At 32.6% G+C, this 14,048-nt stretch overlaps 1 protein-coding gene across 5 annotated transcripts in view; it reads right to left on the reverse strand.

The window, feature by feature from the left end:
• UBE2E3 (ubiquitin conjugating enzyme E2 E3) overlaps positions 1–14,048 on the reverse strand; it is a 102,698-nt gene that overhangs the window by 42,368 nt on the left and 46,282 nt on the right. The window lies entirely within an intron of this gene.

The raw sequence follows: 14,048 nt of genomic DNA on the forward strand, positions 1-14,048 counted from the left end.
ACTGATCTGTATGTCCATTCTTATGCCAATACTAGTCTATCTTGATTACTGTATCTTTACATAGTACATCTTGGAATGTGGTAGTTTGAGTCCTCCAACTTTGTTCTTTATTTGCAAAAATTAGAATGTCCAAGATGTTGCCTGTTGCCTGCTGTGATCTAGTGCACCTCCATCCTGTCCATTTCAAGTAGAAATGTGGTATTTCAAAAATACCACTCAAGAAAAGCAGGGTTATATCTCTACTGTTTGAAGAATATACAGTATTGACATCACCTACCACGCTGAAGGCTTACTTAACTATATACCTATAGAGTTCAATATCAAATAAATCTTGAACTCTAAGAAAGCCAGCTAATTGAAGGATGAATAGAATTCATCGGAAGTTTATATTACTTATTATGTGACACTACTGCTGTTCCCATGACAAAAAAACTGGGAACATACAGAGTAAAACTATATATTATTACTCATTACTCATAAGCTTAATACATTATATACATTTATATATTTTATCATGTATAATGTCACATATAAAATATACACAGAAATATATTAATATGTATAATATTACTAATAAGAGTAATACATTATTATTATTACAGTAACATTAGCAATAGTTATTACTATTTAAAAATTCATACTCTTTGGGAATACATTTTTAAAAAGTCAATGAAATGATGGTAATTGTTTCCACAACAATGATAAACACTGTGTTTAAGTTCAAAGAAAAAAAAATAGTTGGAAAGACTACTGCAAACACCAAAAGAATACCTTAGGGAAAGGAATATACACATATAAATAGCCTTGCATCATACAAATCACAGGGTAACAGGTACTTTAGAAATCTTTTATGTGTAGGTTTCACTTTTCACCAATGAAAATATTGTCTCTTATGCAGAATGCATACAAATACTGAAACAAAAGTTATTTTGCTATAATATATATAAATTTGAAGTTATGAATACTAACCACAAAGCACCTAAGTGATCTGAATAGATTACAAAAGATTTGTATACGACGTATATTATGTACCTTTTCCAAAAAGGAAGTCGCCATTTATCTAAATAAAATTACCAAAATACCAATTGTCTTGCCTTACCCCTTTCTCTAACCATTCCTAAGTTACAATAATCAAACTATTACATATTCTTTATATGTTAACTGTAGATTTTGCCTTGACAATAATAAAAGTTGTGTTTAAGTTCAAATTCTAATTTTTTCTAGTACTCAGATCATTTCACCTTTTGTTCTGGAACATACTGAATTTTGAGCTGGGCATAGAATAGTATTGTGACATGCTAGTTCCAGGAAATTTCAGATAGTGTTTGATAATCCTAAAATTACATCAAGCACTTGCCCATAAATCTCAGTGGTTCTGAATCAGCTGGGAATAAGGAGATGCATTTAAAAATTATGTTTTTCAACTTCATTTTCTTTGCATGCCTAAATTACAATAAATTTAAAATTTATTTTTCAGAGATTATAAGTTTTTCTTATTTAGAAAGAAAATATTAATAATCATGTTAAAAAATCTAGTTAACAATAAAGAAATTAGTAGAAATGAGAAAGTCCTGAGATAAAAAGAATATACTCAGAAATACTAAATGACTCTAATGTTTCTTTGAAACTTCATTATCTTATCCACCCTATCTATTGAAGTTCTCTTAAATAGGGGCCATTTGAATAAGTTAGTCAAATGAATTTTCTGTAATCCATGTATATGAAAGGATAATAATACATTTTTATCATCTAGCAGAAACTGACTCTCCAGAGAAATAAATGTCACCAATTAAAAATTAATGTTGAACGTGCTATTTCAAACAATTGCTACCAGGTGAATAAGACAGACCATATTCTATTTTTCTTTTCCTTTCAAATGATGATATTCACTCTAGCTTTTGTAAGATATTATTTCAGCAAAAAAGTTCATTTTGTCAAAGATGTCTCCCACGGAAAACTGGGTATAGAATCTGCTCAAAGGGGTCTGAGAAGCTTCTGCTTCTTCAGAGATTAAAAACCTCAGAAAAGTGATCATTAGCAGTTATTGGTCTCCAAGTTTTGCTAATGGAATAGCCCTGAAGCTGGTTTCCCATTGCAGAAAATAACTCTCAGATGATAAGAACCGGTTACATGGCATTTCCAAAATGGCATTTGTGAGCCTGGCAAACTGTGTTAAACACAAACAATGGCATTTATAACGTCACCAGTCTGGAAACATTTAAATCAGGAAGGGAGCATTAAACTGTTCCACAGTCGCCGTGTTACATGAGAGGGAGTTAAGGTATTTTAACTTAAGACTACTTTAAGTAAGCATAATAAAATTTCAGAATCACTGAGAAAATAGAAATAATATATATCCTCCAAAATGGACGTAGAGGAATAATGAAATTAAAAAAAAAAACAAAACACACCTCCCCCAAAACTAATAAACATGCAAAGAACCCTCAATGAATCAAAAGGGGAAAAGGCAAGGGGGCCAGTGGGCTGGTCAGAAAGAGAAAAGCAGATATTAGCATATTCAGGGCAGGAAAAAAAAAGAGAGAGAATGGCAGAAACAAATCACTATCACAAAGTATACAAAGGGATCAAAACTCTTCAAAGATCATCAGACTAAATAAACAAAACATATACACAAAGAGTAATATGGTATTTTACACTGACAAAAAACAAAAGCTGTAAAAATAAATGCTTCGATATACTGAAACATTTCAAACTTGGTTTATGTAATAAAATAGCCTCAAGGTATACCACTACAGCAAAGAACAGACAAAATGCACACATTTCCACACTTCTTGTTTTATTTTTGATAAACGGACAAAATAAATACAGAATATTTGAACCACACAATGAACCTGACTTAATGGAGACATATAGTACCCTGTACCTAACAATTATTAGACAGGGCATATTTTTCTTAAGCACATTGGAAATATTACAAAACTAACAATATTCTAGGTCAAAAAGCAAGTTTCAAATTTTTAAAAAGTTAGTATCAGAGGGACCACAAAAGCAGTATTTAGAGGTAAATTTACACTTTTAATGCTTACATTAAAGAAGAAAAGCTAAAGTTACGCACCTAATCTAAAAAATTACAAAAAGAACAACAAAATAAAATCAAATAAGTAACAAAGGAGGTAACAAAAGGAAGAGTATATATTAGAGAAACAGAACACAAACACAAAATAGAGAATCAACAGTTATTTTTAATTTTGGGGTGAAGACTAATAAAACACACAAACCTCTGAAAAAACTGAGAGAAGGCACAAACAATAGACATGAAAAATTCCTAGAAAAATATAACTTACCAGAAGAAACAGATTAAGTGAATATTGATTATACAACAAAGAAATGGACTGGTAGTTAATTTCTACTTTTTCCTCATACCATTCCAAATACAAAACCACCAGACTGCGAACTAAAATAAAATTTTAAGGCTCACCCCCACACCGGCTGACTGAATGGACCCCCTCGTGGCCAAAGGAATATCCTAAAACTAAATTACCTGCCAGGAGGAGGGAGGTCAGACATACCTCACCATGCCCCCCTCCCTTCTTGGGGACATCCTTTGTAACCCATTAACAAGCCTAAGTGTATGCAAGACAAACCTACAGGCCATCAATTTACACAACAAATCTAAGTCTGGTGGCTTATCTCTGATAAACAGCAACTATGTTAAAACATTCCAAGCCTTTAGACAAAGCTTCATGTCTTTAACCAATTACAAGCCAAAGAATCTTTAAACCCACCTATAACCTGTAAGTCTGCTTCCCCCCGGCCCCCCACTTCGAGATGGCCCACCTTTTCGGGCCAAACCAATGTATGCCTCCCACGTATTGATTTATGCCTTTACCTGTAACCCCTGTCTCCCTGAAATGTATAAAACCAAACTGTAACCCAGCCACAGCGAGTCCACTTGCTCAAGGCCTCTTGGGTGTGGCTCGGGTCATGGTCCTCAAATTTGGCTCAGAATAAATCTCTTTAAAATTATTTTACAGAGTTTGGGTTTTTTCCGTCAACAAGGCCTAAACAATTTTACAGGAGAATTCTATCAAATTCAAGTAAATGTCATTACAATCTTAAAACTTTTCAGGAAAAAAAACAAAAATATTTCTTTTCTGAAGGCAATATTAAAAAGTACAAAGAAAAAGTTAAAAGCTAAACTCATCTGGTTTGTATCCATTTGTAAAAAAGAAAAAAAAAAGCTAACCTCAGCTAATGAACATAGATATAAAAACTCTTAACAACAAACCACATCCAAGAAAGTTCACATTAAAAAGGATAATATGTCATTATTATCATGATGTTAATTTACATATTAATGAGATATATCATTATATATAAATTGGAAATGCAAAGTTAGTTTGATAGTAGAAAAACATACAAATTCAATTTATCAAATTAACAGATTAAAGCAAAACCATCTGATTACTTCCTTAGTAGATAAAGTATTTATTAAAAATCTAATATCCAATCAAGATTTTACATAAGACCACCAACAACAAAACCAACCAAAATAACTTATTGGAAAACTAGAAAAAGAAAGTGACTGTGTTAACTGATAAAGAGTACTCTTTTCAAACATCTACACCAAACATCAATGCTAAAGATGAAAAGTTTGTACCAGTCTGTTTAAAATCAGGAACAGATAGGAAGCTCATTTCTGACTTGGTGGTCCTGCGCACTGCAGTAAAGTAAGAAATAGAACTAAAAGGAAGTTTTTGTTTTTGTTTTTTTGAGACAGTCTCCCTCTGTTGCCTGGGCTAGAGTGCCGTGGCGTCAGCCTAGCTCACAGCAACCTCAAACTCCTGGGCTTAAGCAATCCTACTGCCTCAGCCTCCCAAGTAGCTGGGACTACAGGCATGCGCCACCATGCCTGGCTAATTTTTTCTACATACATTTTTAGCTGTCCATATAACTTCTTTCTATTTTTAGTAGAGATGGGGTCTCGCTCTTGCTCAGGCTGGTCTCAAACTCCTGAGCTCAAACAATCTGTTCGCCTCGGCCTCCCAGAGTGCTAGGATTACAGGCGTGAGCCACCACGCCTGGCAGTAAGGGAGTTTTTTTTTTTTTTTGGGGGGGGGGGAGGACAAAAAAAAATTACCATCCAGGGATGATAGGACTGTCTACATACAAAACTAAAAAAATGTACAAGCAAATTATTAGAATTAATAACATTTAGACAAGGTTGCTAGATACAAGATAACAAAAAATTTAATTTCTATACAGAACAGAAATAAACTGAAATTTCTAGATAATGCAATTTACAATAGCATCAAAAATATTAAATACCTAGAAATAAATATAACAAAGGGTGTGCAATACTTATATAGAGAAAATTATAAAATACAAATGAAATTAAGTCCTAAATAAATGGGGGTGAGGTAGTATGTTCATGGATAAGAAGAGTCAACATTTTAAAGAATTTTACTTCTCCCTACTTTGATAAACAATAAAATTCCAACTAAAACCACAAGAATACTTTTCCAAAAATTTGATAAGCTAATTCTCATTTTATATGAATGAGTCAAGCAGCTCCTTATGAAAATGTAGGTACTTGTACTACCAGATATTAAGACTCATTAGAATTATAGTAATCAAAACAATATTATATAGTATTTTTGCAGAGATAGACTTTATTGATAGAACAGAAGAGCCTGCATGGCACGGTGTCTCACATCTGTAATCCTAGCACTCCAGGAAGCTGAGACGGGAGGATTGCTTGAGCTCAGAAGTTACAGAACTGCCTGAGCAAGAGCAAGACCCCGTCTCTACTAAAAATAGAAAATTAGCCAGGCATGGTGGTACGTGCTTGCAGTCCCAGCTATTGGGGGAGGTTGAGGCAGGAAGATCACTTGAACCCAGGAATTTGAGGTTGCTGTGAGCTAGGCTGATGCCATGGCCCTCTACCTGGGGTGACAGAACAAGACTCTGTCTCAAAAGAAAAGAAAAAGAAAAAGAAACAAAAAGGAAAAGGAAAAGGAAAAGGAAAAGGAAAAGGAAAAGGAAAAGGAAAAGGAAAAGAGAAAGGAAAAGGAAAAGAAAAAGAAAAAGAAAAAGAAAAAAAAAGATAAAGAAAAAGAGCCTAACACAAATCCAGGCAAAACAGAACCATGAAATGACAGAAGTGGCACTCCAGTCACTAGAGGAACTACTCAATAAATAGTAGTAAAACAAACAGTTATCCATATGGAGGAAAATGTGATTGGATTACTACCTTATACTCAATTCCAAACAAATTTAAAATAAATATGAAGGGCAAGCCTTTAAAAATAAAACTCATAGATATTACTATATCCTGAAGACATTGGGGCAGGGAAAGAGTTCTTAACCATGACACAACAAGTGCTAACCATAAAAGAGACTGACAAATTTAACTATTAAAATTCAGTTTTTCTCACTAAGATACCATAAAGAACCAAGCCATTAACAGAGAGAAGATATTTGCAACACATGTAACAAAAAAACCATCTGTATCCAGAATATGTAAGAGCTCCTAATAAAACAAAATCAAGGGGGCCGAGGGAGATAACAAAAACAGGCATTTCACAGAAATGGGAATAGAAGATAAACATAAAGGAAGTTCACCCTCATTATTAGTCAGGAAAATGCATTTGCACCACAATGAGATACCATTTTTATACCCACAGATTAGCAAAAATCAATAAATTTAAAAATTGTCAGAGTTGACAGGTGTAGAGCAAAGAGAACTAGTGCACTCTGCTGGTGGGACTGTACATCGGTGCATCACCAATTTGGCATTATCTTGCAATGGTTAAATATGCACATACTCTATGGGAGCCACCTATTCCACTCTTAGATCTACAATTAAAGAATGTAGTCACACATACCAGATCACATACTCAATAATCTTCACAGTAAAACTGTTCCTGATGACAAAAAAAAAAAAAAGGAATATCCAATATTCCCTACTACAGAATAAATCCAGACATATTCACATAATAAAACAGTACACAGCAATGAAATTTAATTAACTATGGCTACATCCCAAGACTCAAATAAATCTTTCAAAAAGATTTAAGAGAAAAAAGAAGTTTAATTACATTAATTCACAATTACATTATGGTGTTGTGCACGCGCACGTGTTTGTGTGTCATAATGCTCAAAAATAAATAATATATACTATTTAGGAATACATACAGAAACTTTTTTTACAAGTAATGGAATGACTGAAAAAAAAATTTAGGATAATGATTACATCTGGGTGAGAGAAAGTAGAGTGACTGGATAGACAATATATAGAGATTAATGATATGTTCCAGTATTTAAACTAGGTGAGATGTCAGCGTTTATGCTGTTATGCTTCATAACACATCTACTCTTCTCTATGCATTATGTAGTACATGGATATTGAATAAGAAGAGTATACTTAAATAATGAAAGAATATACTTTTTCTATAGAATCAAATGACTAGAAAGTAGAGTTACAGCAATGTTAAAAAGAGTGAGACACAGCAAATAAAACTTAGCTGGACTGCATGCAGTTTCAATACTTGATTTTGAAAAATGATACTAGAAGAGAATTTGAGTTTTTCTGTCACTATAAAAGACCTTTAAAACATACAATATGTTCAAGTACTACTGCTTCTCATAATTATGTACTTTCAATTTAAAAAAACATAAAATTTTTAAGACTTTCAAATAAAAAGAAAACAAAATTTCTAGCCTCCATAACGCCTGAAAGACAAAATGTTTTAAAAGTCTACCTATAATGAATTATTGTAGTAAGTTAAATCTCAAGAATTAAATATTTTACATCTAGGAATTCCTGGTAAGACCTTTTTATTTAATGGGTCAAATACTTTCTATTTCAAGTTTATTTGGCATTTGGCATTGAGGTTAAGCATGTCTCTTATTTCAAACAAAAGGTAGGGCTGGCCATGATGCAGCTACTGGCATTTTATACAGAAAAGCAAAAAACAGGACATTGTGACTTATAAAACTTTCCCACACTTTCTGTCATAGTCCATCTTTTATTCTAAGATTTAGTTTATGCACGTACGTGCACACAAAAATATATATACGTATTTGTTACAAATTTGGAAGTCGCATAAGTTATAAAATATATGACCCTTTTATTAAAAAGCTGCAGAACATTTTAATAAGTATATATATTACAAATTCTGAGTAAATTTTTTAATAAAAGTACTAAGAACATTCTTAACTACAGTGTAAATTAGGAAGAATAAAGTTAACATATTCTGCACAATTCCCCACACAAATCTTTTTACTAATAAATAGCTTCATGGAGAGGTATTTCTGATTGATTAGTAAAATCCAAATAAAAAAATATAAAATGCAAATAGCTGAGTAACTGGTTATCAACCATATATCTTTATAGTAACTATAGAAATTACACAAAATATCATGTGGTCAGCAGACCCAGTGAGACATGAATTTCAATCACAATCAAACTTATACAAGTTTACTGCCAATATATGTACGATAGATCTAATACTATCATTGCTACATGTTTAATTAAATAAAACCATATTAACTGACACAAAAGATGTATTCAGACAGTCCAGTCAAGATAATGCAATCTACCTGAAGTAATAGTGGAACAAATCTCATATACAAAGGGGCTGGCTAGAGTCAAATATTTAAATTAACGGCATTAATGCAACTTGAGGAACATTAACTAATCCCCATTTAATCCCTATTATGTATAACTTTCTCCCTTTTTTCTTCCTTTTTCCTCAACCTTTGGAAAGCATGTCCCCAGGATTATCAAAAGATGGTTGAAAGATCTAATAACTGGCTGACAGACAATACACAGGACACAAAGAGGTGCCTCAGCTCTGCCTTCACACAAACAAGACAGAGAAACCAGCACAATCAAAACGTTCCATGAGAGACTGCAATTGTTTTCTATGGGAATCAAACTGAAGGGTAACTGAAGATAAATTTTAAAAAAAAAATTCAGATTAAATAAAAAGAAAATTTCAGATTACAAGAAAATGTGACAATATACAGAATATGTAATCTACATTTACTATATTAAAAAACCTGTTTTTCTGCTTCTGTGAGAACATCAAAAGTATTAGCTTCAATCACTATTTTCAAAATTTGATTAGATCTCTGGAAGGGTTTCAGTTTTTTTTTCTCCCAATTCTTCTCGATGTTTTAATTAAAACTATTTAAGTATTCATTATCCCAACACATTTGGTACTACAACAAAAGGCTCCCTGGTTTCTGTCATCATATCAGCTGCTCTGTTGACCCTGTAAATGAAATCAAATTGCTTCCTGGTATTATTCAAAATTTAACATATTTTTTGAGCATTAATAAAATATTTTTATGCATTTTAGATAAAATGTAATTACATGTTTATGTACAAATTTCCATAAATCCATTTCCTGCTCTTCTAAAAATTGTTTCCATATAAAGTTGAACAATCTTAGAGAGTTGTTTTTTTCTTTTTTTAAAGAAAGGCCTGTACAGTGACATCAATTCTGATTGTTACAGAACAATTCTGATTGTTCTGATTCTTACAGAAGACTAGGTTTGAACTCAAATTTTTCTTTTTTTCTCTTGAAAGACTAATAGATCGTCACTAAAATGACTCTTCACTGCTAATAATATGTAGTAGACATGACTGTGGAAGATTAACAACCAATAACATGATTCAAATCCAGAATTAATTTAACATAATGACCCTACTTCTGAGAAAAGTTCAATAACACAAGATGGTGGTCACTTAAATGAAGAAAAAAGTGGCATGTGCTATTTAACAACTATAATTAAAGGCACCTTAGACAACTGTTCTAACAGAATATCCTTAAACAGCATATATATCAGGCAATTATGCCTGTTTTCATAATAAATATCAAAGGAAAATATCAAAGTTATCTTGCCCTAACAAGGCTAAATATATTTTAATACCAACTATCAAGGAAAAAAATAGGTAACATCTTCAATGACAAACTCAACGTACGACACTTGTGAAAATTATATTTATTTGCACATTGGTAAAAAATGAAAGCATTTCTAGAAAGCAAGCCCACTTCACTGTCCTACATGTTATTAAGAGCAGAGTTTCTGGTCTATTTAAGGGAGTGTCTAGGCTGGTGAATATGTTTAGGGATTCAAGATATTGGACAAAGTGGTCTGGTTTGTAGACAAATGCCAACACCCACCTTAAATCCTAACTATACGCCAAAACACTGGTGCCCCTAGAAATGATTTGATATTTTTAACTCCCTGAGAATACTTCCAACTTTAGTCCCATTTCCCACTCCCATATGCCTGACTAAAGTCACAAGCAACAGCTTATTCTGGATTCTAAAAACCTTTATTAACAATTTGCTTTTAATTGATTGCCTGGTCAATGAAATAATGAAAATTATTTTACCACTGGTCTACCTTTATTAAGAGAGCTGATTTGAAGTCATATGATAATAATACATCAGAAAAACCTATTTTTGAAATGACTATCATTGAATTACTACAATTCCAGCAATATTAAGTAAAAAAAAAAAAAATTCTTATTGCATTCTGTGAAAGACTCTGGAGATCACATATTTGTTTTTTAGAGTATTAGGTTTTTCACTTATAAAATGGCTACATCAAATTACCTTTATAAAAACAGATTGCTCAGTAATAGAATCTAGGTAGTGGGTATACAAGTAGTCATTGTACTGTAAATTTTCAGCTTTGCTTTATGTTTAAACATTTTCCTAATAAAATGTTAGAGAAAAACAGATTGCTGTAACACTGACATATCTACAGCACAACATCATTACTTTTTTTTTTTTTTTTAAGAGACGCGGTCTCACTCTGTCACCCAGGCTGGAGTGCAGTAGCCTAATCATAGCTCACTGTAACCTCAAAATTCCAGGCTCAAGCGATCCTTTTGCCTCAGCTTCCTGAGTAAATCTGACTACAGGCACATGCCACCATGCCCAGCTAATTTTTCTTATTTTCTGTAGAGACGGGTCCGCTATATTGCCCAGGTTGGTCTTGAACTCCTGGCCTCAAGCGATCTTCCTGCCTCAGCCTCCCAAAGTGCTGGGATTACAGGTGTAAACCATCATGCCCAGACACATTCATCTTTACAGTATCATCATATATATTAAATGTGAAGTCTAAAAGTAAATTTAGAAAAAATCCAAAGCCTAATTTATAGCTATGTTACAATTCTATTTTATTGGAGCTTTACATAATATGGTTATTGCTTGTGTATTCCATGATGACTAGAACTCTGTTTCCAAAATAAATGACTACATTTTCCTTCCTTTTTGGAAATTTTTCTGGATTATTTTTTGTACAAGGTGCGTAGATGAAAAGATGGTAGGATGGAGTCTTTTTCCTAATCTAGTTTTAACATAATTCACTTTAAGAATTAACCTTACACTATCAATCATTTTCAGAGAACAGTCAAAAGACTAATCTTGGAAGAAGACAGATGACAACATCAATGAATAATAATCCTTTGGTGACTCATTGTTAAAGTCCTTAAAAACATTTGGTTCAAATGAAGGACTGAACATACATGTTTATTTCCTTGCATTCTTGACCTCTTACAATGATAGTAACAAGGGGAAAAAAGTGACTAATCATATCAATAACAAACATAAGTGCTAGGAGAGATTACAAACATAAGAAATATGATAAAATAGTTTTTTCCATTAATTTATCACTCATGACTGTAAGGGACAGGGAGAAATAAAAAGGGTCTACTTAAATTTAGGATAAGTAATAATGATGACAGCTAACATTTCTTGAACATTAACTTAAGTAGTAGACACTATTTTAAGTACGTGCCATGTATCATTCATTTAATTCTCATACCAAAATCATGAGGTAGATACCATTATCTTCATTGTATAAAAGAAACTGAGGCATAAAGGACTTAAGTAATGAACCTAAAGTCACACAGCTAGTAAGTGATGCTATTAAGATAAATCCCATCCTCTCAATCCCTTTGCTATATTAGAGGTTTCTAATTTTTATGCCCAGAAATATCTGGAGGTTGTCAGAGTAGAGTTACTTAAAGAGCATGGCTATCGTTGAGTCAGGCAGGTCTGTAATGGAAGGTAAGGGATGCTTCACACTGGCAAAGTCCTCCGTCTTTTAATGCCACAAAGCAATTAGTGATTCCTTTAAGTAGCAGAATCCTTACCATCAAATGAAAGGGCAAAGCATTAAATTAATTATTATTTGTAACAAATATCATTAATAATGGAGATTTTGTGGCCATTAAGTATTGTTTGAGAAATCAGAAGACAAAGACAGAAGATGTACTTTTAAAGTGAAACATTAAGAAAACAAAATAAAAAGTATCTGAATCTAATTTTAACAATTTAATAACCCATTCATTTTCTCACTATTCAGCGTACAATCAATCCTCATTATATGTGGATCTTACATTTGTGAATTCACCTACTACCTAAAATAGACAGTCCAACAATGTTTCTACTTATGATATTTTGACTTTACAATGGGTTTACTGTGACCTAACTAATTCTCGTAAGTCAAGGAGTCAAAGACTGTCTAATGTACTGCCAGCACTAAATGCATTTCTGACTTATGATATTTTCAACTTATGATGGGTTTATCAGGATGTAGCCCAATTGTAAGTCAAGAAGCATCTGGTATTTGTAAACTAAAAATCAATACTATCAGGGCTTTTGTAGTTATTTGTGGACATGTGCAGAGTGGAGAAAAACTTGAGTCACAGTTGAGGTTGAACAAGGAAGCACTCTGCCTTCCTATTTCAGTTCACATATTGTAAACAGGTGTCCTTTTTACCATCTATTTCATACCATGTTTTTGCATTTTTGTGCTCTTTGCTGGTAATTTCACTATTTGAAATGGTCCCCAAACGTAGTGCTTAAGTACTAGCTAGTTCTAAGCACAAGGCAGCCATGATGTCCCTTACCGAGAAAATACATGTTAGATAAGCTTCATTCAGGCATCAGTTACAGTGCTGCTGACCAGGAGCTAAATGTTGATGAGTTAACAATATATATTAAATAAATAAGTCACCTTTAAACAGAAACATAAAAAAAGTTATATGCTGATCTGTTGACAAAAATGTTGCCAACTAGAGGCTTGAAGGAACCTAACCATTTATTTCATGGTTCAGGATTCACTAATTCAGTGTTCATGGCAACTTTATGAAACATAACCACTGAGAATCAACTGTATTTCTTTTTCCAATCTTCTGATAAATTCTCCTGAAACTGACAGAGGTAGCAATAATATTAATCTTATTTTCAAGACGGTCTTACTGAAAACATTTTCTTAACTATCAAATAACTACTAAACATTCATAGAAAAACGGTGGTCCATGATTCCTAGACTTATGGTATATTTACCAAAACAATTATTAATCAGAGGACATCTAAGTTTAAAGTTCCATTTAAGTTCTGATATTGCAGTTTATGGTATCTTATTACAGCTATATTGCATTTTACAATGTCTAAAATGTTACATAATTATTTTATCTTCACTAAAGTTGTGAGTGAGGCAGGGCAGTTTCTACCTTTAACTGTAAAAAAATTAATCAGAAGGGAAAAACTCATGGTTTCACATATAAGGAAGACTAAGGTCATGGATTCTCAGGACCTACTCCAAACCTCTAGATGAACTTAGAAGTCATTTAAATTTTATAAACCAAAACCCAGGAACATTTTCCAACCTACACACCATCCTGGAAAAGATGAAATAAAAACTAATAGAAATAAAAAACCAATATGTAAGAATATTAAGAAACCAATCCATCAAACACTACTAAATTTCTTTACTTGGCTCCATGACCATGGACACAGGATACAGAAATAGATACAGTACATTGGAAAGAATAATTATAACTAGGGAGTCAGGGAGATTTACAGTTATCTGGATAATTAATTTTTAAAACTTGGATAAGGACAGAAAAATATAATTTAAATGAATACATAATTCCAGAAGGGAAAACAACACTCCACTGGGATTAATATCTTGTTTGCCAATAAGAACATCACAATCCTGACTAAACATGATTTTTAGTTGCAAATACGTTATGCTATGTGCAAGTCCACAAA

Source organism: Lemur catta, chromosome 8 (assembly GCF_020740605.2).
Source record: "Lemur catta isolate mLemCat1 chromosome 8, mLemCat1.pri, whole genome shotgun sequence".
Classification (NCBI taxonomy): domain Eukaryota; kingdom Metazoa; phylum Chordata; class Mammalia; order Primates; family Lemuridae; genus Lemur; species Lemur catta.